The sequence below is a fragment of the Chanodichthys erythropterus genome, chromosome 12, assembly GCF_024489055.1.
Source record: "Chanodichthys erythropterus isolate Z2021 chromosome 12, ASM2448905v1, whole genome shotgun sequence".
NCBI lineage: Eukaryota > Metazoa > Chordata > Actinopteri > Cypriniformes > Xenocyprididae > Chanodichthys > Chanodichthys erythropterus.
In genome coordinates, this window is record NC_090232.1 from 162,636 (window position 1) to 184,549 (window position 21,914).

The 21,914-nt window shown below is 42.1% G+C and overlaps 2 pseudogenes; both read right to left on the reverse strand.

Annotated features, from left to right (window-relative positions):
* LOC137033059 (integrin alpha-M-like) overlaps positions 1-1,853 on the reverse strand; it is a 36,953-nt pseudogene extending 35,100 nt beyond the window's left edge.
* An 8,820-nt stretch (positions 1,854-10,673) lies between these two features.
* LOC137033058 (integrin alpha-M-like) overlaps positions 10,674-21,914 on the reverse strand; it is a 38,778-nt pseudogene continuing 27,537 nt past the window's right edge.

The window sequence follows — 21,914 nt, forward strand, 5'->3', positions numbered from 1 at the left end:
ATCTACTCCGGTTCTGGAAATTCAGTCAGTCTGTCTATCTAATGGACACACTGGTTTGTAGTGCAAATAGTTTTACTGCACTTCTAACACACTATTCTTCTAGGTGTTTATATAGCCTCGCCAATCCACAGGAAATTGCTGGCTTCTACACGGATAGAAAAACAATAGAAGACTGTGGAAGTGCATGTGTGTGTGTGTGTGAGAGAGAGAGAGAGATTGAAAATATCTAAAAGATATTTTAAAATGAACAAGACATTTTCTTCACTGTTTCAACCCCCTTTCTCTTGCTACAAGACACAAAGGTGTTGATAGTGATGAAGGCCTGCTGAAAGTGCCCAGGCTGGTTCAACCCTAGCAATAAAATCTTATTTCTGACTCGGAGAGCAGAGATATTCTGATGCATTCTAATGTACTATGTCAGTAAATACATGTCTAAATCAGGAGCATTCTCTGAGGAAAAACTGGATGAGAAAATAACCCACAGTACAGAAATAAAACAATATAAATATGATCAAATATGACATTAGAAAAGTTTGTTTTTCCAAAGTGACTGTAAAATGTAAACATTTGTAACACAAAATTCTACAGATGGCTGCATGTTTAAGGTCTATTAAACTGCGCACGAGCCTGTGCGAGAGACCCAGCGTGTGATAGATTGTGTGAACCAACAGTTTCAGTTTCAATATCTCTCATCAGCACAGAAGAGAGTGTCGCAGTTTATATGAGAGCTGGCAGAACGCTAGAATCTCTCCCGGCACAGTGAACAGCATTACAGAGGTGCAGTAATTGTTTTTACACTGGTTATATATAATATGCAGCAGCATTATGTTACTGTTCTTTTGTCAGGAGGGTGGAAACACTCGGCCGGTTCACAGAATGGGCTCTGCAGAATGTCAACTACTTTATGAAAGTCTCTGCAGACAGAACTGTCCGAAAGACTGTTCTCAGTTCAGTGTACTGTTAGACTAACTGGAGCACTGAATGGGATGGCAAGGCATCATAGGATCATATACTTCTGGATATTGACTCATTTCTAGATGGAGTGACTGTTTCAGAAGGTCCAATCTGAGTTCACTGAAAAGAACTGGTTCATAACAATGACTTTACATTCTATCCCCTAAACCAATCCTTACAGAAAACTTTCTGTTTAGACATTTTCAAAAAACTTCATTTGGTGTGATTAATAAGTCACCACACAAACACATCTAAATGAACAGATACTGCTTTACATAATGTTATAATGATTCCAGACTGACACAAACTCTTCAGTGAAACTGATGCATTATTAACTTTACATATGATCTATATCTTATAAATGAATATCTCACCCCACATGAAGAGAATCCAGCTGTGCGTCTCCATCCTGCTGTTTCTGCTGCTGGTCTGTGTGTGATTCCTGTTTATTTCATCATAGAAACTCATTTCAGATCAGAGCCAGAACTCCTCCGCTTTGGGGTCTGTAGGAAGTGTGTAATCTGTGGCTGTTTTCATTACACACCCAATATAATCACCATTCTAGTCACTGACCCAGATAGCATGTAGTAATCTCATTATCCTCGTTTCATTGCACTCAGCTGTTTTGTGTTTGCTCATTAGTTCTGTCTATTTATACTCTGTTGTTTCTGCTTTTGTTTGTGGTTCGTTGTATATTGTTACATGCACTTTGTGACTCTGGCTTTCTTTTGTGGACTGTTTCTGTGGATTTTGACCGTTGCCTGTTTGATTATGCCTTAAGATTTACCCAATTAAAGCTGCGCTTGGATCTTACCATCTCGTGTCTGTGCATTCCGTGACAGAACGAACCACCATGCAAAGATCCAGCAGCAAGAGAGTCCGGCCACCGACCAACACACAGGGAAGTCGGAGCAATCCCCAGGATTTGGCTCAGCTTCGGCAGAGGGGTATGGAGGTGCGGAAATTTACCCAATGGTTTTTTGTCGCGGGCAGAGAGATTTAATCTCCCTGATTTGGTCCTCAGGGACATGTTTAACCCTCTGGAGTCTGAGGCTGATTTGGGGCCTGGAGAAGTTTTGACATGCTCTGACATTTGTGCTTTTTTCAGTTGTTCATAAACATATTAATGGAAAAAGTGTCATTACACTGTATTCAGCACAAACTAGGCAACAATAATATGTGAGGAACATGTATGTACATGTTTGTGTTTTTGAAGGAATAACATTTATGCGTGGTTATTGAAAAAACAAAAAACTTAAGTCACTGAAATAAGGCCAAAAAAAGTATAGTAAATCTGTGTTCACAAGACTTTTGGGTATTGGAGGTTGTAAACTACAGTTTTTGCTTCAAAATTATGTAAATGCTGCCTACTCCTTCATATAAAACAATATATTGATTTAGTTTTTGTAAGACACTTTTTGCCAAGAAACACAGTATGCGAGGAGGCGTGAATCACCACTGAATAATGGGCCATTCTCACCTGAGAAGAATATAATGAGGCATTTCAGTCAGGTAGGCTGTGAAAAAAACCTTCTGTGATGTCTCAAGCTCATTATGATATATGAAACATACAGAAAAATATTATTACAATATAAAGTAATGATTTTATACTATACTTTAAAATATAATGTATTTCTGTGATGCAAAGAGTCTGAATATAGACTTTTAGTTTAAAAGCATGCACATTTGGAGAAATATTGGATTCTCATATGCTTATGTCAATTTTCTATACAGAGGAGTTATATTAATTTAATATTCATTGTCATTACAATAAGCGCTGGTGTTTTCAATTCATCCTTGAAGTCGGAGGGCGCTCTGTGCATTTTTAGTCCACAAATTCATCTAAAAGAAGAAGAGGCTATTCCATGAATGGAGTTTCCAATTCATACAGCAGCAGGAGGGCGCTAAAGAAACAAAAACTCATCTAAACTTCATCTGTAGAAGAAAAGTAAACAGGAACTAACTGTATATCTTCTAGAGATCGCTAACCATGACTTTTACATCCAGATAAACACTTTTCAAGACAATAAACACAATTGAGATGATGAATGCATGTATTGCCTCTGAATTTGCGTCTGAATAGCGCTCCCTCCGTGGGTGTGGCCGCATTAGCGGATAATGAGCTGAATCATGGACTTCTGACATGGCTCTCTTTTCATACAGATTACATAAACACAGAAGGTTTGTTTTCGATTTGACTTACATGATTTAAAACCTGACATCTTAACGTTTTTTAGACAAGTTTAATTTTTCTGTGATTAGTATTCACTAAGTTACAGTTCATTTTCTGAGAATTATCAGATTGGATTTCGTTCAGAGGGAGAGGAGAGATCACGCATGTTAGTTTTCTTTATTTTACAAAAAGCACAACATTTTGTTTTTACTTTGAGTGTATATAAATAAAAGAAGATATTCTATAGTTTCAATTGATATATTACTTATGTCTCTATGACAAAAAATGACGGAGTATTTTAAGTCTGTTTTGCTGCAATGTGAAAAAAAAACTGCAAAATGCGCCGGCGCGTTTTTAGACCTCAGAGTGTTAATCAGTGTCTGGACGACCCTCTGCCGCAGTGGGAGATGGAGTTTGTGGGGAATTTAAGTTTCTGGAATTTCTCTAGTTACCTGTATCTGCGTATGTGTCATGAATGGAGACTCAGGCGGGAGATCCAAGAGCAGCATTTATTTACAAATGAGAGTGGTTGTACAGGCAGGGTCAAAACAGGAACAAACAGGAACAGTGAGGAACAGGCAGAGTCGTAGTCAAGGGACAGGCAAAGATCACGACAGGCAGCAACGGGTCAAAAACACGAAACAGGCAAGAACGATAACAAGCAGGCAGACAGGATAGAAATGCTCAGTAATGACACAATGGTAATCAAGACTTTGCGGTGAGGTGGTGTGTGTGAAAGTCCTTTATAGTCCTGGTAATGATGTGCAGCTGGGTGTGGTGATCAGTGTGGAGTGCTAGGCTGTATGTGGCAGCAGGTGATTGGTGGAGTGAGTGCATGTGATAGGCAAGGGAGGATTATGGGAAATGGAGTCCAGAGTGAGCAGGAACGTGACAGGAACAGATGGTGATCGTTACATAACGCCCCCCTTCCGGAAGGCGCGTCCTCGCGGCGTGAAAGGAAGAGCTAGGGAGGGGGGGTGGGTGCATTGGGGACCTGCATGCAGACAAGAACAGGGTCCCCAAAGCAGGTCCATGCACTCGGGCAGCCACGGAGGGTCAGGAGCCATGGGCAGCCACGGAGGATCAAGAGCCTCTGGAATGGTCTCCAGAACCACAGCAGCCTCTTGAAGGGCGTCTGTGTCTTGCGGAGAGGAGGACGCCGCCTTCCTCCTCCTCTTCCTCCGAGAGTGAGGCGATGGTTCACCGACTGGAGCGGTCTCTGGAGCAGACTCAATGGCTGGAACGCTCCCTATATCCTTAAGCTCCGAGGGGGCAGCCATCTTGCCCGTGGGCACTGGCAAAGCAGCCATCTTGTCCATCGCATCCAGGGCGCTTGAGTCCATGGCAACCGGTGAACTTGAGAACGTTGCAGCCGGCGAACTTGAGAGCATTGCAGCCGGCGAACTTGCATGCAAAGCGTCCGACGAACTTGAATACGAAGTGGCCACCGGGCTTGAGAGCGAAGCGGCCGGCAGACTTGAGAGCGAAGCGGCCACCAGGCTTGAGAGCGAAGCGACCGCCGGGCTTGAGTGCGAAGCGGCCACCGGGTTTGAGAGCGTAGCGGTCGGTGGGCTTGAGATCGAAGCGGCCTGCGGAGGCTTAGGAATGCCAGCCGCTCGTGCTGAAATCAGCAGTGGATCAGTCACACTGGAACGTAGTCCTCTGCACCCTTGGACAGATCCAGAGACATGACGTGACTCTGGGTGATCAGCGGAGACGTGACGTGACTCTGGGCGATCAGCGAAGGCGTGACGTTGCTCTGGGCGATCAGCGAAGACATGATTGAGCGTTGCCGCATCCGCCATTTTATGTGCGCAGTCTGTAACAGCCGCCATTATGTGGTTCAGCGTGGTGTCGCGTTCCTCCGCGACCCCCACGGTAAAAGTTGAACCAGCTGTGAGCAGGGCAAAGTCCAAGAACTCCACGAACGACCCTCGTGGACCATTGGTGAATACATAGTCCTTAAGTGGCTCTATTAATCCATGAATAAAAAAGTCAACGAGGGCACAGTCAGGTAGATCAGATAGGTGGGCTATATCCAGAAACTTTTGAATATGTGTCTCCAGGGTACAGTTACCTTGACGAAGGCTGACAAGACATATGGCTGGGTCCATGCTGAGGCTGGACACACTCATAGAAGCTGCTGGATCGTAGTTGGCGAAGTCTTCTGTCATGAATGGAGACTCAGGCGGGAGATCCAAGTGCAGCATTTATTTACAAATGAGAGTGGTCGTACAGGCAGGGTCAAAACAGGAACAAACAGGAACAGTGAGGAACAGGCAGAGTCGTAGTCAAGGGACAGGCAAAGATCAGGACAGGCAGCAACGGGTCAAAAACAAGAAACAGGCAAGAACGATAACAAGCAGGCAGACAGGATAGAAACGCTCAGTAAGGACACAATGGTAATCAAGACTTCGCGGTGAGGTGGTGTGTGTGAAAGTCCTTTATAGTCCTGGTAATGATGTGCAGCTGGGTGTGGTGATCAGTGTGGAGTGCTAGGCTGTATGTGGCAGCAGGTGATTGGTGGAGTGAGTGCATGTGATAGGCAAGGAAGGATTATGGGAAATGGAGTCCGGAGTGAGCAGGAACGTGACAGGAACAGATGGTGATTGTTACAGTAAGATTGGGCAGGTTTGATTACCTCCAGCACCCCCTCTAGTCCATCAGTCCACTCCAGAGCCCACTCCAGCCCATCAGTCTGCTCAAGTCTGTGGATCCTCTCCAGCCAGTGAGTCCGCTCCAGCCAGGGAGTCCGCTCCAACCAGGGAGTCTGCTCCAGAGCAGCCTGCTCTCCTGGTCAGTCCTGTCTTGGCCCAGAGGGCTGTGCTCACTTTTTATGTTTTGGCTGTCCTGCGTCCGTGGAGGATGAACTCGAGCTCTATGGCTCTATTGACTTTGGAGCAGTCTGCCAGCCCGAGCAGCCTGCTGTCATCCCAGAGCAGCCCGAGCAGCCTGCTGTCGTCCCAGAGCAGCCCGAGCAGCCTGCTGTCGTCCCAGAGCAGCCCGCTCTCCATGTCAGTTCGGTCAAGGCCTGGAGGACGGTCTTAGCCTTCTACTTCTTGCCGTTCTTGCGTGCCTGGAGGATGCACTCAAGTTGTTATGACTCTGTACCAATCTACCAGCCCGAGCCAGCTGCCGTCACAGAGCGGCCTGCTGCCATTCCAGAGCAGCCTGTGGCCATCCCAGAGCTGCCCGCTCTCCCTGATACGGCCATGGAGGCCGTCACCGAGCTGCCCACTCTCCCTGATACGGCCACGGAGGCCGTCACCGAGCTGTCCGCTCTCCCTGATACGGCCACAGAGTCCCCTTGCTCTGCCCTGCCGCCGCCGCAACTGCCCAGGCCGTCTGCCCTGCCACCGCCATCCATGCCTTCTGTCCTGCTGCCGCCATCCAAGGATTTTGCCCTGCTATCACTGCCCAGGCCGTTTGAACCGTTGAAACCTGCCTGGTCTGTTGCTCCAGCACCGCCCTGGCACTCAGCCAAGAATCCCGACCTGCTGGAACCCGCCTGCCTGGTCAGTTCCTCCAGTGCCGCCCTGGCAATCAGCCAAGACTCCAGACCTGCTGGAACCCCTCCTCTTCAGTTCTTCCAGCGCCGCCCTGGCATTCAGTCAGGACCCCGACCTTCTTAGAGCCCCCGTGGTCTATTCCTCCGACTCCTCCCTGGCCTTCAGTCAGGGGCTCTAGTCCTGGGCCACCCTACCAACCCCAGGTCCTCCACCAGTCCACCTCCCACCAGAGAGTTTTGTTTTTGTCTTTGTTTCATGGAGCGTCTGGTAGCCGCTCCGTAAGGAGGGGGTACTGTCATGATCACGAATTGGAGTGCCCGAGTTGACCACTAGAGTGCACTCCAACATGGACTTTTGTCACCTGTCAGAACTTCATTTCCCATAATTCACCTGCTGGACTCATTATCCTTGTTTCATTGCACTCAGCTGTTTTGTGTTTGCTCATTAGTTCTGTCTATTTATACTCTGTTGTTTCTGCCTTTGTTTGTGGTTCATTGTATATTTTTACATGAACTTTGTGACTCTGGCTTTCTTTTGTGGACTGTTTCTGTGGATTTTTGACCGTTGCCTGTTTGATTATGCCTGTAGATTTACCCCATTAAAGCTGCGCTTGGATCTTACCATCCTGTGTCTGTGCATTCCGTGACAGTAATCGGCCCGAGCTCGGCTGCCCCGCGGTGCCTGCGGCTCAGAATCGGCATCGGCGTGTGTTAACTGGGCCGACTGTGGCCTGCTGCTCGCTCTGGCACATGTATGTTTGTTACGGCTGTAAAGCACTGGGCCGATTCCTGTTCACTGTAACTGGCCCAACTCTGGCTATAGAGATCTGTGCCACTTCTGGCAATGACTCGGATTATGTTCACTCACAGATAATGTTATATAATTTAGCAATAATTAACATAAAATTGTCTTTAGTATAAAACATAAATATAAAATTTGTCTTTAAATTGACTTAGTTTCCTGGCAGTGAATTTGACAAAAACAACATAACTGCTGTAAAACTTGATATAATGAAAGTGCCATATAAGAATGTTCTCTAATATGTTAATATCAAATCTATTTATAAGTAATGCAGAAATTCATTCCTTTAATCGCTTTTATGTATTTTAAAAGCGCAGTGGGAGGGGTCTCATACCTGTGGTTGTGGGTGATATTGTAGAAGATTTTATTATGGTAAAATTGAGTATAATATAGCACAGTGTTTCTCAACTCCAGTCCTCGGGACCCACTGCTCTGCACATTTTGTACGTATCCCTTATTTAACACACCTGATTTAGATCATCAGCTCGTTAGGAGAGACTGCATGAACTGAACTGAGTGTGTCAGATAAGAGAAACATACAAAATGTGCAGAGCAGTGGGTCCCGAGGACTGGAGTTGAGAACCACTGATATAGCATAATATATTGTTTTTTACTTTACAATTATAATCGTATTAAGAGTATGAGGCCTGTACATGTGTAGAGAACATGACAGCATGAGGCCTGTACATGTGCTTCCAAGAAAAAGTTTGCTGTAAGAAATTTGAATCTTAAAGAATGTGTCTATGAGTATGGAAAATTCTGTTTTAGCCTAGAAGATTGAGGTAAATATGATCACATAACTTGGAATGGGCAGTTGTTGTCTCTGCAGACATAATAGCTCCAGCTTTGAAATAAAGCGTGTAATGGATTGGATGCCAGCAAAACAATGGATTATTTACTAAGAGATATTAAGGTATTGGGTCATTTCAATAAAACATATCTGGTAAGCATTGTTTTCTATAAGTAGAAGTGCTGTATTTGTGTAATTAATTAAGAGAAGGTACACCACCATCTTACTCCAACGAAAGTGACTTGAATGCACCAGCCGTCTTAGACACGACTTTCCATGTTGTAAACAGGAACTTCCCAGGAGGACTTGAACGCAGCATTTGACTCCCCTCATTGGACCCCTGAGGGGATAAGCTCTTAGATACAGGTCTCTCAACTGAGGTTGTGGAGACCAGCCTCAACTCTAGAGCTCCCCCCACGAGGAATCTTTATACCACGAGAAACAGTTCACTTTTGCTGTTAGATGGACCCAGTTAAATGCCCAGTGGCGTCAGTGCTTGAGTTACTTCAAGACCATCTCTATGCTGGTCTTTCCCCATCCACACTTAAAGTCTGCATGACGACCAGTTGCCTTCCACGCACCACTAATGGTGGACCTCTGGGGGAGCATTACTTGGAAATTTCCTGGTCTCAAAGTGAGCTGTCTGCCCTCGCCTCTGCCATTAATCCCTTTCCACCAGACGTATGGCATTAATTACGGCAACAAAACCTTTGTTGTAAAGTTTTATTGCCTGGACCTGCTGGCTACGCCAGGGTCTTGAGTGTTCTCGTCTTGAGCTGTGCCTGTACAATTTCAGACCAGGACAGGCATTTGTGAGTATGGCGTAGTGTGCATCTCATTCCACAAAGCATCATTATCGAGTTCTCTCAAAAGGGAATGTCTCGGGTTATGACTATGACCCTTGTTCCCTGAGAAGGGAATGAGACTCTGCATCCCTTTGCCATAATTGCTCAATGCCTGGGAGTGGCTTGCTTCAGCCTATCAAAGCTGATGCTACTGTGTCGCCAGCTTCCCTTTGTAGCTTCTGTGTTATACCGTAACACGTCACGAGGTGATGCAGCACCAATCAGCATTGGACTAGTTACACATGTACTTCACAGGTGTGGATGCTAATATAGTTTTCATAATAGTTATTGTTATGGCTTTCATCCAGTGGTGTGGACACTAATATATTTATCATTATAGTTATCATCATAGATTTTGTCCACTGGTGTAGGTGCTAATATAATTGCCATTATAGTTATCGTTATAGTTATCGTTATAGCTTTCATCTACCGGTGATGACAATAATATAGTTTTCATTATAGTTATAATTTTTGGTGTGAACAGGCCTTTGTAGATGTTCATCATTCTGATATGTACCATATTCATATCTGTAAATTACTTGTAGAAGGTGGCACATGTTCAGTTTAATTTATATTTGTACATTATGCATTTCACATTCTCTGTTGATTAACTTCCAGAAAGATGGTTCACTCATATTACTATGAATGGGAGAAAGTGCAATGCTCAATATGGTGGAATAATTCCTGCCTTCTGAAGAAAAGCCACTCGCTGATTGGTAGTCATCGCATCGCTGCAGCTGCCCTTAGAAGCTCTGGTTGCTATAGAAACAGTCCGTGTTCTGAGATGCGCACTTAGGACTGCGCATGTGCAATCCGCTTAAGTCGTGACGTAAGGAACGCCGTTTCCGGGTCAAAGCCTCAACTCATTTCACTTGAGAATGCCATCGACGGCCGTTTATGAGCACTATTTATTCATATTAAACATCAATCATTTAAAAAAGTTAAACATTTTAAATTCTTACAGTCTACACAACATTCTCCGTGCTCACAGCATCACAGATATTTATATTTTAATGATTTATAAAAGATGAATCATTGTCTGGCCATCTGGAATTTTGATATGGAGATAAAGGTTGTAATTATATATTTTTTGTAGTATTACACCACATCGTGTATGTATATTAGCACCATTTGTTGTTTTCTTGTGGCATGAGAGAGCGTTTGGACCCGGAAGCGCTGCCACGTGACGTCAGACTTAACAACCGGATAGCTTGGTCCAGCCTGAAAAATGCAGTTTTTTGTCATGGTTTTAGCTTTTAGAAACAAAATTTATGAGACGGTTGTTGTCAGATTTCATCTGTAATTTTAAATATGATATTTATGAGCTTGGCAAACAGTTTTGGAGAATTTGAATGTTTCCCCATTCAAAGAGATAGGAGCTGCACTTGCATGCCTTAGTTTCAAAGATGGCCGCCGAGTGAATGACTGTCTTAAAGGGACTTTGCTTAAAGATGTGTGTTTTTATGTTACTGTAATCTATGTAGTGAGGATATGTAATTAGTTTAAATAAATATAAAGCATTTTGATAATTATTTTTCATGTATGTCTTGTAATAGTGCCAAAAACATCAGTCTAACAATAAACAGACATCAATATCACGTATAAAACTCATTTATTTGTATTATAATTGAACATTAATTTCTCTTCTTTTAAAAATATTAATATTCAGAATAACATGATGAGGACCAGCTATTACAACACAAGCTGAAGATCATTAATCTAAACATACTGAACACACAATGAGCCTCAAGAAAACATTATCACACAACCAGTGGCCTGTTGCACAAAGCCGGTTTCAGTTGCTACCCAGGTAAGTTCAAGATTAGTTTGAGCAAACTCTGTTTTTTTCGAGCTTATGAAGGTGGATTGGTTTTTAGCGGGTTTCATTGCTATGGTAACTTACGCTACACGGCTAACCTGCTCTGGAGCAGGTTTTATTCCGAGTTAGAGATCACAAACCCAAACCAGCTGTGAGTAAAGTGACACGTATCTGATGCAATAAAGCCACTCCCCCTGTATCTCCCGCTCCAAATTAAAGCAGTTTATAATGAAAACTGTTTAGAGACATTTGCTGTTAATTATTCATTATATTTATATTAAATAAATTAGAATTATGAATAATTCACGACAAATTCATATAATTAGGCCTATTATATTAATTGACAATATTAAACTTTGCTTTTAAATTAAAATAAACATAATACATGTATAATATATAAAGCTTTTCAACATATTAAGCTTACATGTATTCTTTTGAGCTCTTTGTGAAACTATATTAATTATTTGGTCTATTTGTTTGATTCACATGCACTGATTGAGTCAGATATTTTCTTTCAGCTGCCTTCTCATGCTTTCACTGCATCAGTGTTTATTCCTGCTTTTTGTAAATGCGTTTAATTTTATATTTTTCATAACGATCTCTTAATCTTCGGAAGAGACATGAATTGCGCGGCTCTGTCGCGAGAAGTGAATCAAACGGACGTTCTCCTTGTTCCGTGTGATTGGCTGTTTGCAGCACGTGTCACACTTTCAGGTGCACGCGCTTTGCAAACTCTGGATTAATCCTGAGTTGACAGAGAAAGTTTATACTAAGCGTTGTGCAACAGTTGAGCCTGATATAAACCAGGTTGGATTTATCTGGATTTGTCCAAATAACTCCAAACCTACTCTGAAACTCAGAGTTTGTTCAACTAGCTTCATGCAACAGGCCAAAAATCATTAACAATGAAAGAATCTTCAGTTCCTTCCAAACAAACATCTTCACCTTCATTTACTTTTGTTGTGCTGAAAATAAAAGCCGCTTTTCCACCATCGGGCTGAATGGTTCTCATTTCGTAACCGTTCCATTCCTTGCCGATACAGGCCAGCTGGTACAGTTACGGTTTCATTTTCCACTGTGCGGCTGATATAACGGCTGCTCTTTGGAATGTCATACAAAAGCATCAGCCATTGCTTTGGTAACGCAAAGGTTTACAGACGAAATGAGAAGTAAATAACAGCTGCGTTATGGAGGATGATCAGATATTTCAATTACTTTTATTATTAATTTATGTTTACATCATTCAAATAGAGTGATTAGCCAGATAAACTGGTAGCCAAGCAACAGACAAGTGACCAATCCTGAGTAGCATCATCAATTCACGGATTCTACCAGCACGATTCAGGATAGACAACCGTGCCGAGAATTCCAGGCCAAGGTGGTGGAAAAGCAGCTAGATGTGGATTTATTCTTCAGCGTTTGGCAGTTTAGAACTGGGATTCGTCTCTGTCACTTTATTCTCTTTCTCTGTGCTGTTGTTCTCACTGACTCCTCCGTTTTCTTTACCATTCGTGTTAATGAGAGGAGAGTCTTCAACCGAAGTTATGTTTTCATTCCCTGAGGGAAACTCGTCAGGGCGCGTTCGTTTAAAAAAACCACACTACACAAACACAAACACACAAACAGGTTGGCTTGAGAATTTGAGAGGTGAATGATGACATCAAGTGTGAGGTGATTTGATTGGTTCCTACCTTCACCAGCAGGATCAATAAGATAATGAGCAGGATGAACCCGCCCCCTGCGCCAGTGCAGACGATCAGCTTTTTACTGGGTGGAACGACAAACTCCGCACTCACTTTAGTCTGAGAGGAACAGAGAGAAACTATCCAGCTTCCAGTGTTGATCATCATTAAATGATGGATGAAGGAATGAAATGTGTGTACCTGTGATTTGTGAGGGTCGTCCTGCAGAATGAAGAAGAAATAGTTATAAATATGACAGTGTCTGTGTCTGTAATACTGGAACAGTGACGTCAGTCATGAACTCAAGAGCTGCAGGTCTGTGGTGTGAATTCAGACTGACACTGACGATCACACACAGCTGCTCGTCTGTAGATGGCACCAATTATGGCAAAGCTACAGCTTTCATTCGCTCACCTTCAGGCCGGTTGACGTCTGGTTGTAGCGGCTTCTGTTGAAGTGGAGCTCGGCGCTGATGTCGAATCCCAAATCCTTTCTGAACTCGCTGAAAGAGTATTTCTACAGCAGAAGAAACAGAGTCTGATTTCAGAGTTATTCGGTCTTAAACTCGTTTGTTTGTCTGTGTTCGTCACTCACGCTCTCGTATTCCTTCACGTTCTGGAGAGCTGCGTCTGCCGTCAGGATGAAGTGAACTTCTGAAAATTTCTGCAGATCAAACTGATCACACTCAAACTTCCCGCAGTGACCGTCCTGAAACATCAACACAACACTGAGAACTGAAACACTGACACCAATAAACCAGAGAATCAAATGAACTAAACAGAGATGAAATCTGTGTGTTTGAACACCAAACTTTTATTTTAAATCATCTCTTTTGTGTTCAGCAGAAGAACTGCATGTCATTCAACAGGTTTGAATGGCATGCGAGTGAGTAAATGATGACAGAATGATCATGTTTTGGGTGAACGATCTCTTTAACAGCAGGTGTGAATGGGTCTATGATCTCTTACCTGTGGTTTGGTGAATTCGCACGGCACTGAAGAGTTCTGTAGAGAAGAACAGAAGATGTTCATTCAGCAAAACACATGCTGGTTTGAAGGTATGATCTGATGAACGAGTGACGCACCTTCATGCTGAAGTTCTGAGAGGTTAAAATCACATGTGTGGTTTGACAGGGCAGGATGAGTTTGAGCGACACCGGCAGACCTTTGAAACCCAGATTCTCCACCTGTGAACACAAACACACAGCAATCTGATCACGTCAAGCCCATATTTACCTCATGATGACACATGAAGTTCACGACACAATGAAGCTGCAGATGTGTGTTTGACTCTCTGACCTTGTAGATGATGTTGAGAGGTTTTGGACCTCTGTCCTCCAGAGAGAAGTTCAGATACCTCACAGAGTCTTCAGCCACTCTGACAAACACACAATATATTACAACTGATAATGGTAATAACACTGTGTGTGTTTACAATAAAGTCATTAAAACAGAAAGTGAGGAAGAGGAAGTCAGAACAGAGAAAGACATGTAGATGTTGAGTTTTCAATCTTTCAGACATGAAGAGAAACACAGAAGAGAGATATTAAATAAATGCCGCTCACAGACTGATCGCCAGATCAACGGCGAACTGAACCGGGATGCTCCTCCTCACCACCGTATCGCTGATGTTTCCATTATTATCACTGTGAACAAACAAACAGAACTGACTCAATGAACATGAAATGCAGTAAAGTCTTTTTTAATCGCGAGCCCAAATCTCTGCTGATCATTACTGATATGAAACAGCGCTGAAAACAAACACATCTGTCAAGTTCAGCCTCACTCACCTGTTAGCGGTGATCATCATCTCCATCCTGTCAGCCCAGTCGTACTCCCGTTTCACACGAAAGATTGCCAGAAAATTAGTCTAGAACACAATAGAAATCACAGATGTTTGAAGCAAGGCCAAGAGAATGATTGAAATAAAATTAACCTCATTATCATCGCTCACATATTATATGTGACCTCTAGCAGGTAAAGACAGAATGGTCAGTTTTGGGGTGAGCGGTCTGTCCCTTTAAGAGTAGTGAGCTGAAACATCCGTTATTCTTCTGAGAATCTTTGCACATCACAGAAAATTTCCCAGTGTTAAATTAACACTGCTAAGGGTTTATATGAGTCCACACTGTTATACTGTAGTGTTTAAGTTTAAGAGGTAATTAAGTGATTAATTAAGTGATGATTGAGCATTATTGAAGACACCTAATAATAACAAGCAGAATCACTGAAGAAAAGAGAAACTACAGCGGACTTCATCCACAGTCTTAGATAAAATCAACTGAAGATAAGAGTCCAGTTTCCCAGACAGAGATTAAGCCTAGTCCTAGAATAAAAAAAAGAAAATCATCTCAGGTTATGACTATAACCATAGTTCCCTGAGAGAGGGAACGAGAGACTGCGTCCCGAAGGGGGCGCTATGGGAACGCCCTCAGTGTGAATGCGTCTGATGCACGTGTGTCAACTAGTCCAATGGCGAGAGTGAACATCACCAGCGGGTGACATCATGACCAGGAAAGGATAAATACACATCTGGAAAGACCAGCTTTAGCTTAAATTGCAAATCGAAGCAAATCGATCACAGGGATGCAGGGAGTATGGCAATGCAACGCAAGCTAATTCTACTAGGAGTATGGCGGTCTCCAAGGCCTTGTTGTTGGGGGTTTTCCTTGGACAGGCATTTTGGAAATATGGCATTTTGGGATATCGTTCCCATAGCGCCCCCTTCAGGACGCAGTGTCTCGTTACCTCTCTCAGGGAACTATGGTTATAGTCATAACCTGAGAAGTTCTCCTTCAAGGGAACTCGCACTGCGTCCCAAGGGGGTGCTATGGGAACAATATCACAAAACGCCATATTACAAAATTGCCTGTCCAAGGAAAACCCCCAACAACAAGGCCTTGGAGACCACCATACTCCTAGAAGAATTAGCTCTGACAGACATTGTATACTGCTGACAAGAGACCTCATAAGCAAGTGATATAGTTTTAACTATCCACTTGCTAACCATTTGTATGGAGGCAGGGAGACCCCTAATTGCGCGGTCCAAAACAAACAAATAGTTGATCTGACGTTCTATGCTCACACTGGACACACAAGATTTAACTTTTCCTGTTCTGGATCTGAGAACAGAGGACAGAAAGCTTGCAGCACTATAGGCCGTGGAATATTGGTCAGAACCTTAGGTATATAACCCGGTAGGGTAAAGGAACACTTTGACCATCCCTGGTGCACACTCAAGGCACGTAGGGCATACAGATAGGACCTGAAGGTCTCCTACTCTTTTTAGGGGAGAAACGGCAAGGAGGAAAACAGTTTTCAATGTCAGAAATTTTTCAGAGACAGAATCAAGCGACTTCCAACACAAAGGCCAACTCCCAAGCAGGAACCCTAGTGCATGTTGCAGGCCTCATTCTCAGAGTGCCACGAAGGAAACGATACCTCAAAGGGTTATACCCCATACATCCACAGGGACATGGTATGCAGAAATACGAGGATAGCCCTGATGAAAGCGATTTTGCAAGAACTCCAGTACTATACCAATTGGGCAATTAACTGGATCTAGCTGTCGCACATCACACCAAGAAGTGAAAAGTTTCCACTTCAGGGCCTATAGTTTCCTCACAGACCTTCTCCAGGTCTGTTCCTGGCTGATGGAATGACCTACAATGCTCTATCCGAGCAGCTGAGTCTTTAGCCATTTTCAAAAAAATGCTAAAGACATATCTTTTTCGTCAACACTTGACCCAGTAATAGTAGCACTTACTTTTTATTTATCTATCTTAATCTTTTTTTTTTTAAATTTCTATTCTTTTTCCATCTATTTGTGTATTAAAAAAAATCCTTGCTATGAGCACTTTACTAACGAAACTGTGACTTCACACAGCACTTACATACTGTTGTACTTGATTTGATTGCTTCTACTATTCTCATTTGTAAGTCGCTTTGGAGAAAAGCATCTGCTAAATGACTAAATGTAAATGTAAATTATGGTCTCCACAACCTCGGTTGAGAGACCAGATACTATGAGTTGGGCCCCATCAGGGGCCAAACCCACAGGTTCAATACTTCTGGGCTGGGTGAAAAATCAAGCCCGTCGCCAGATCAGAATCTCAGAGGGAGAGCCGTCGAGGAGAGACACAAGGTCCAAGAACCATATCCAACTTGGCCAGTAAGGCGAATTTTGTCCAGAACTCCTGGGAGCAGAACAATTGGGGAAAAAACAGACATAGCCTCAGCCATGTCTGTACCATGGCATCCATTCCAAGTCCACTCCCACGTGGCCATAAATCTCCCATATGAGCTTCACCACTTTGAGGTGAAGTCTCCATTCCCCAGGCCTCAGCCACTGTCTCACGATGACCTCTCAGGTCTGGGAGGAAGAACTTCAACGCATTGAAGACCACCATCATCTCCAGGCAATTATGTGCCACGAAAGATGATGACTCCTACACAGCCCTTGAGCTGAGCAGCCTTCCATTACCACTCCCCAGCCTGTGAGAGAAACATCTATCATGAGAGTGACTCAATGATATTAAGCTCCTAGCACAGGTCCCTGTGACAGTAACCAACTTTTCTTCCATATAACTAAGGCGCGGAGACACCACCATGTGACCTTGATCATACGAAGTGGGTTCCCCCTCAGGGAAAAACCCTTGGTCCTGAGCCACCACTGTAAGGGTCTCATGTATAGCAGGCCAAAAGGTATCACCATTGGACGCAGCTGCCATCAGACCCAACAGTTTTAGAAAACTGTTTTACAGTGAGTGACTGGCCTAGTTTTATCTCCTGTGTGACTGAAAAGATTGCAGCAATACGGGTGGGCGACAGAACGGCCCGCAGCATCACTGAATCCATACCACGCCCAGGAAGGTGGTTCTCTGTAATGGAGAAAGCACACTCTTCTTGGCGTTCAGCCACAACCCCACTTTTTCATATGAGCAAGAACGACATCTCGATGTCATCTAATCCGTTCAGAATGCGTATGCCCTTCAGCCTGAGCGAAGCCAGAGATGCATCTACGCATTTCATGAACATGTGGGGTGATAGAGCTAGACCAAATGGAAGAACCTAATATTGGTATACTTCGCCCCTGAAAGCAAACCTGAGGAACTTCCTATGCTGTGGAAGGATGGAGACATGGAAGTATAGATCCTTTACAACTATCATGACAAACCAGTCCTCGGATCTGGTTTAGCATCAACATTTTGAAACTAAGTCTTCTGACTGAATGATTCAAATGATTAAAGGTGCCCTAGAATTAAAAAATTTAATTTACCTCGGCATAGTTAAATAATTAAAGTTCTGTAGATGGAAATACAGTGAGTCTCAAACTCCATTGTTTCCTCCTTCTTATGTAAATTTGATTTTTGCAAAAGACCTCTGAAGAACAAGCGAATCTCAACATAACACTGACTGTGACTCAACAGTTGGGATCATTAATATGTACGCCCCCAACTTTTGCATATGCCAGCCCATGTTCAAAGCATTAGAGTTACGTTAATTCATGCATGTGTGCTCTTTCTGGTTAAATGCATAATTTATTTTAAACAAAATATTGTCGATATTGTTTATTTCACCAACGAATGTAGTAACAGTTACTGAATTAATCGCAGTTTTGAACAAATCAATTGAATCCAAGATTAAATGACTTGCTCATCACCTACTGAAAGATTTAGTTTCTGATTTAAAAGTATAATTTAATTTTTTTTTTCCAATTCAAAGTTCTATATTGAAAATGTTATTTTAAAAACATCAATTCATATTTTATTTATGCCACTGTAACTGCAGTGTAAATGCACACGTCACCTCTGAGCTGCATTAAACAGTCTGTGTAAATACATCTAAATGCCAGTTCTGAGCCACTGCTGCAGCGCAAAAATGGATGAAGTTGATACCAAATTCATTTGATAACAGCATTTGAACTGAAGTAATTGATTAAATTTAATAATTTTACATAAAGTATGAGACATACCTTTAATAAGGTTAAAAGACTTTGCCCTTATAAATGTAAAAAAAAGACATTGGAAGTATGAAATGTAAGGAATATGGGTATATTTTTAATTTCTCTCCCTGCCCTGTGACTGTATGTGATAATTCAGCTCCTCATGCTGACAGAGATGTGAAACTAAATGTTTCTGGATGTTTGTGTTTCATTACATGAGGAAAGTTACTACAGCAATGCAGGAAACATGTTTTGTGTGTCTTACCGTGGTGCCGCTGCGGTACACTGGTAGATTGATACTGCAGGTGGTTCTGTTCATAGCTCCACTGTCACGATCACCACAGCTGCTTCGAGTCTGGCTGGGCTGTTTGTTGAACACACACACATTTATAAAGTCCTTAAAATGCCAAATCACACTGCACCGACAGACAATGACCAATGAGGACAATCTCCAGATTACAGTGCGTCACTTTTCAGACATTCCATGACCCACATGACATGACAACACACTGATTCACCAAAACTCACAGTGTCAGTAGCTGTTGGTCGTGCAGTGTGAATAGACCTTAAAACACCACAACATCATTTATTTAGACTTATAATCAGATATTCAGAAACTTATTTATCTTCGATTCTTTGACCTATATCTTTATTAATTTAAATATATATAAATTAATCAGAATATCTCTGATTGTAGAATTGGCACCATTTTAGTTTATAAATTGAATCTGAAACTTAATTCAGAATGACACACAACTCTGTGTAATAGTGTTTTACTGGAAATTAAATATTTTTTGCAGTATTTGCAGGTTATATATTAAAGGGTTAGTTCACCCAAAAATAAAATTTTCTCTTCCTCATGTCGTTCCACACCCGTAAGACCTTCGTTCATCTTCAGAACACAAATTAAGATATCTTTGATGAAATCTGAGGGTTTGTGAAACACACATAGGCAGCAACATCATAGTAACTTTTGAGGTCCAGAAAGGTATTAAAGACCATTAAAATAGTCATATGCAGTTGACGCAGAGAGCACAGCGCAGGCTTCCGTGTTCTGTGTCCGAATGCACCTGATTATTGGCCGGCTCCTGCGTCGTGCTGCTCACATGTTCAGTTTCGGCCAATACTGAGCTGACGTTTGGACGCAAACCGGGAAGCCTTCACTGCGTTCATTATGTCAACTGCATATGACACGAGTTCAAATTGTTAAATTAAGTCGTTATTTTCATTTTGTTTTTGCACACAAAAAGTATTCTTGTCACTTCATAACACTGAGGTTGAACTACTGTAGTCAAGTTGATTTTAATGATATCTCCAGTACCTCTCTGGACCTCAAAAGGTACTACGACGTTGCTGACTATATGTGGATCGAAAACCCTTGGATTTCATCAAAAATATCTTAATTTGTGTTCTGAAGATGAACGAAGATCTTATGGGTGTGGAACGACATGAGGGTGAGTAATAAATTACAGAATTTACCTTTTTGGGTGAACTAGCCCTATAATATATTAAAAAGTGTCAAGACTTATTTTGAACTGCTTTTTTTTTTTACACAAACGCTTCACTTCGTAAGGCCTTTATTAACCCCCAGAGCCGTATGTTTATGATGGATGGATGTGGCTGGAGACACTTTTTTCAGCTCATACTCATTGATCCTGTTCACTGCCATTATAAAGCTCGGATGCGTCAGGATATTCATTAATATTTTTCTCTTTTTAATCAGAAAGAAGAAAGTCCTATACATAGCATATACATATACAAGCTTGGAGTAATTTTCATTTGAAAGTGAACTAATCCTTTAAGTGTATCTTTTATTAGTTAATTTGTGTACTATCAACCCACTCCTGTACATCCTCATCAGTCGGTCTCTTCTCTGTGAACTGTAAAGCTGCAAGATGCATGATATAACAACAGATGGCAGTAAGATGATGCTGTGCTGCTTCAATGCATTGCAGGTTAGTCAGAATGGAAAACAGAATGTGCTACACCACTACTTGCTGGAAAAGTAGTTAGCTATTGGAAAAGCTACACTGTTTTTAAAGGAACTGACCTACTGTCAAGCTACTGAAAAATGTAGTTAGCTTCATTACATGTAGCTAACAGCTAGCTACTCCCCAACACTGTGCTCTCAAAAAGGATGTTAATTAATAAAAAAAAATTGTGCTATGGCTATTTTAACACGTTTTGTCTCATTCTGACTTGATCATGTGTAAAAAGAAAGAGAGAAACAATGTGTTCAACACAACATGTGTTAACTATCATCCAATCACATTGCTGCTATGTCACTCCGCAAGCCGTTAAGCAAGTTCATGCCTCTTCATCGGTGGATGACTTCATTTTTTTCATTTTGACACATTCATTGTGTTAATGATTTTAAATGTGTCAGGAAGGTGATCTGCTGTTAACAAGCAGAATCAAAGGAGAAAAATCACAATTTCATCAGGGTCAGGGTTTGCTTTAGTTGGGCTCTTGACTCTTGGCTCTAGATTTTGTTTGGGCTGCTGTAACTGAGTTATAACAGCCAGACGAGCAAAGAGAAAAGATGATCAGGTGGTGTTGGTTATGTTTTCACATGATCATTATTTGATCTGAATCACTGAACTCATTTAGAGCCCAATCTCTGAGTTAGATTTACATTATTGATTACAGCAGAACTGTGATTCTACAGCAGATGATCAACTTTATCAATATAATCTGAAGGATTTCTCAAAAGGTGTTCTGATCAAAAAATAATGATAAATAAATAAATATTTCTTTTAGGCACACACAGACATCAAGAATCAGCCTGTGAATCTCAACAACTGTGACAAGCAACTTATTCTGATAAGGTATATTCTGGTATATAATTTCAGCTCTTAAACAAAATGGTGTCAGTATCCATCTCAAGTAAATTCAGTATTGATTCATTCCGTTGTAAGAATCAATAGTTATTAATTTAGTTAATTTATCTATATATCAGCACTGGAGTAAACAGTGATGCCATCATCCAGCTCAGTTCAGTTACATACAATGGTGTCAATGCAGGCAGATCAAAACACAGTTGGGGACACTTGACATTTGATATTCAACCAAGAAACCTAAAGCCGACAGCAGCAAGGAACCCATACTCCATCAGGTTTAGATTATATTGAAGAAGCTGATCTTCAGCTGTAGAATCACAGTTCTGCTGTAATCAATAATGTAAATCTAACTCAGAGATTGGGCTCTAAATGAGTTCAGTGATTCAGATCAAATAATGATCATGTGAAAACATAACCAACACCACCTGATCATCTTTTCTCTTTGCTTGTCTGGCTGTTATAACTCAGTTACAGCAGCCCAAACAAAATCTAATATTAAAAGTCAAGGATCAAGAGTAACTAAAGCAAACACTGATCTCCATTAACGGACATGCCTAA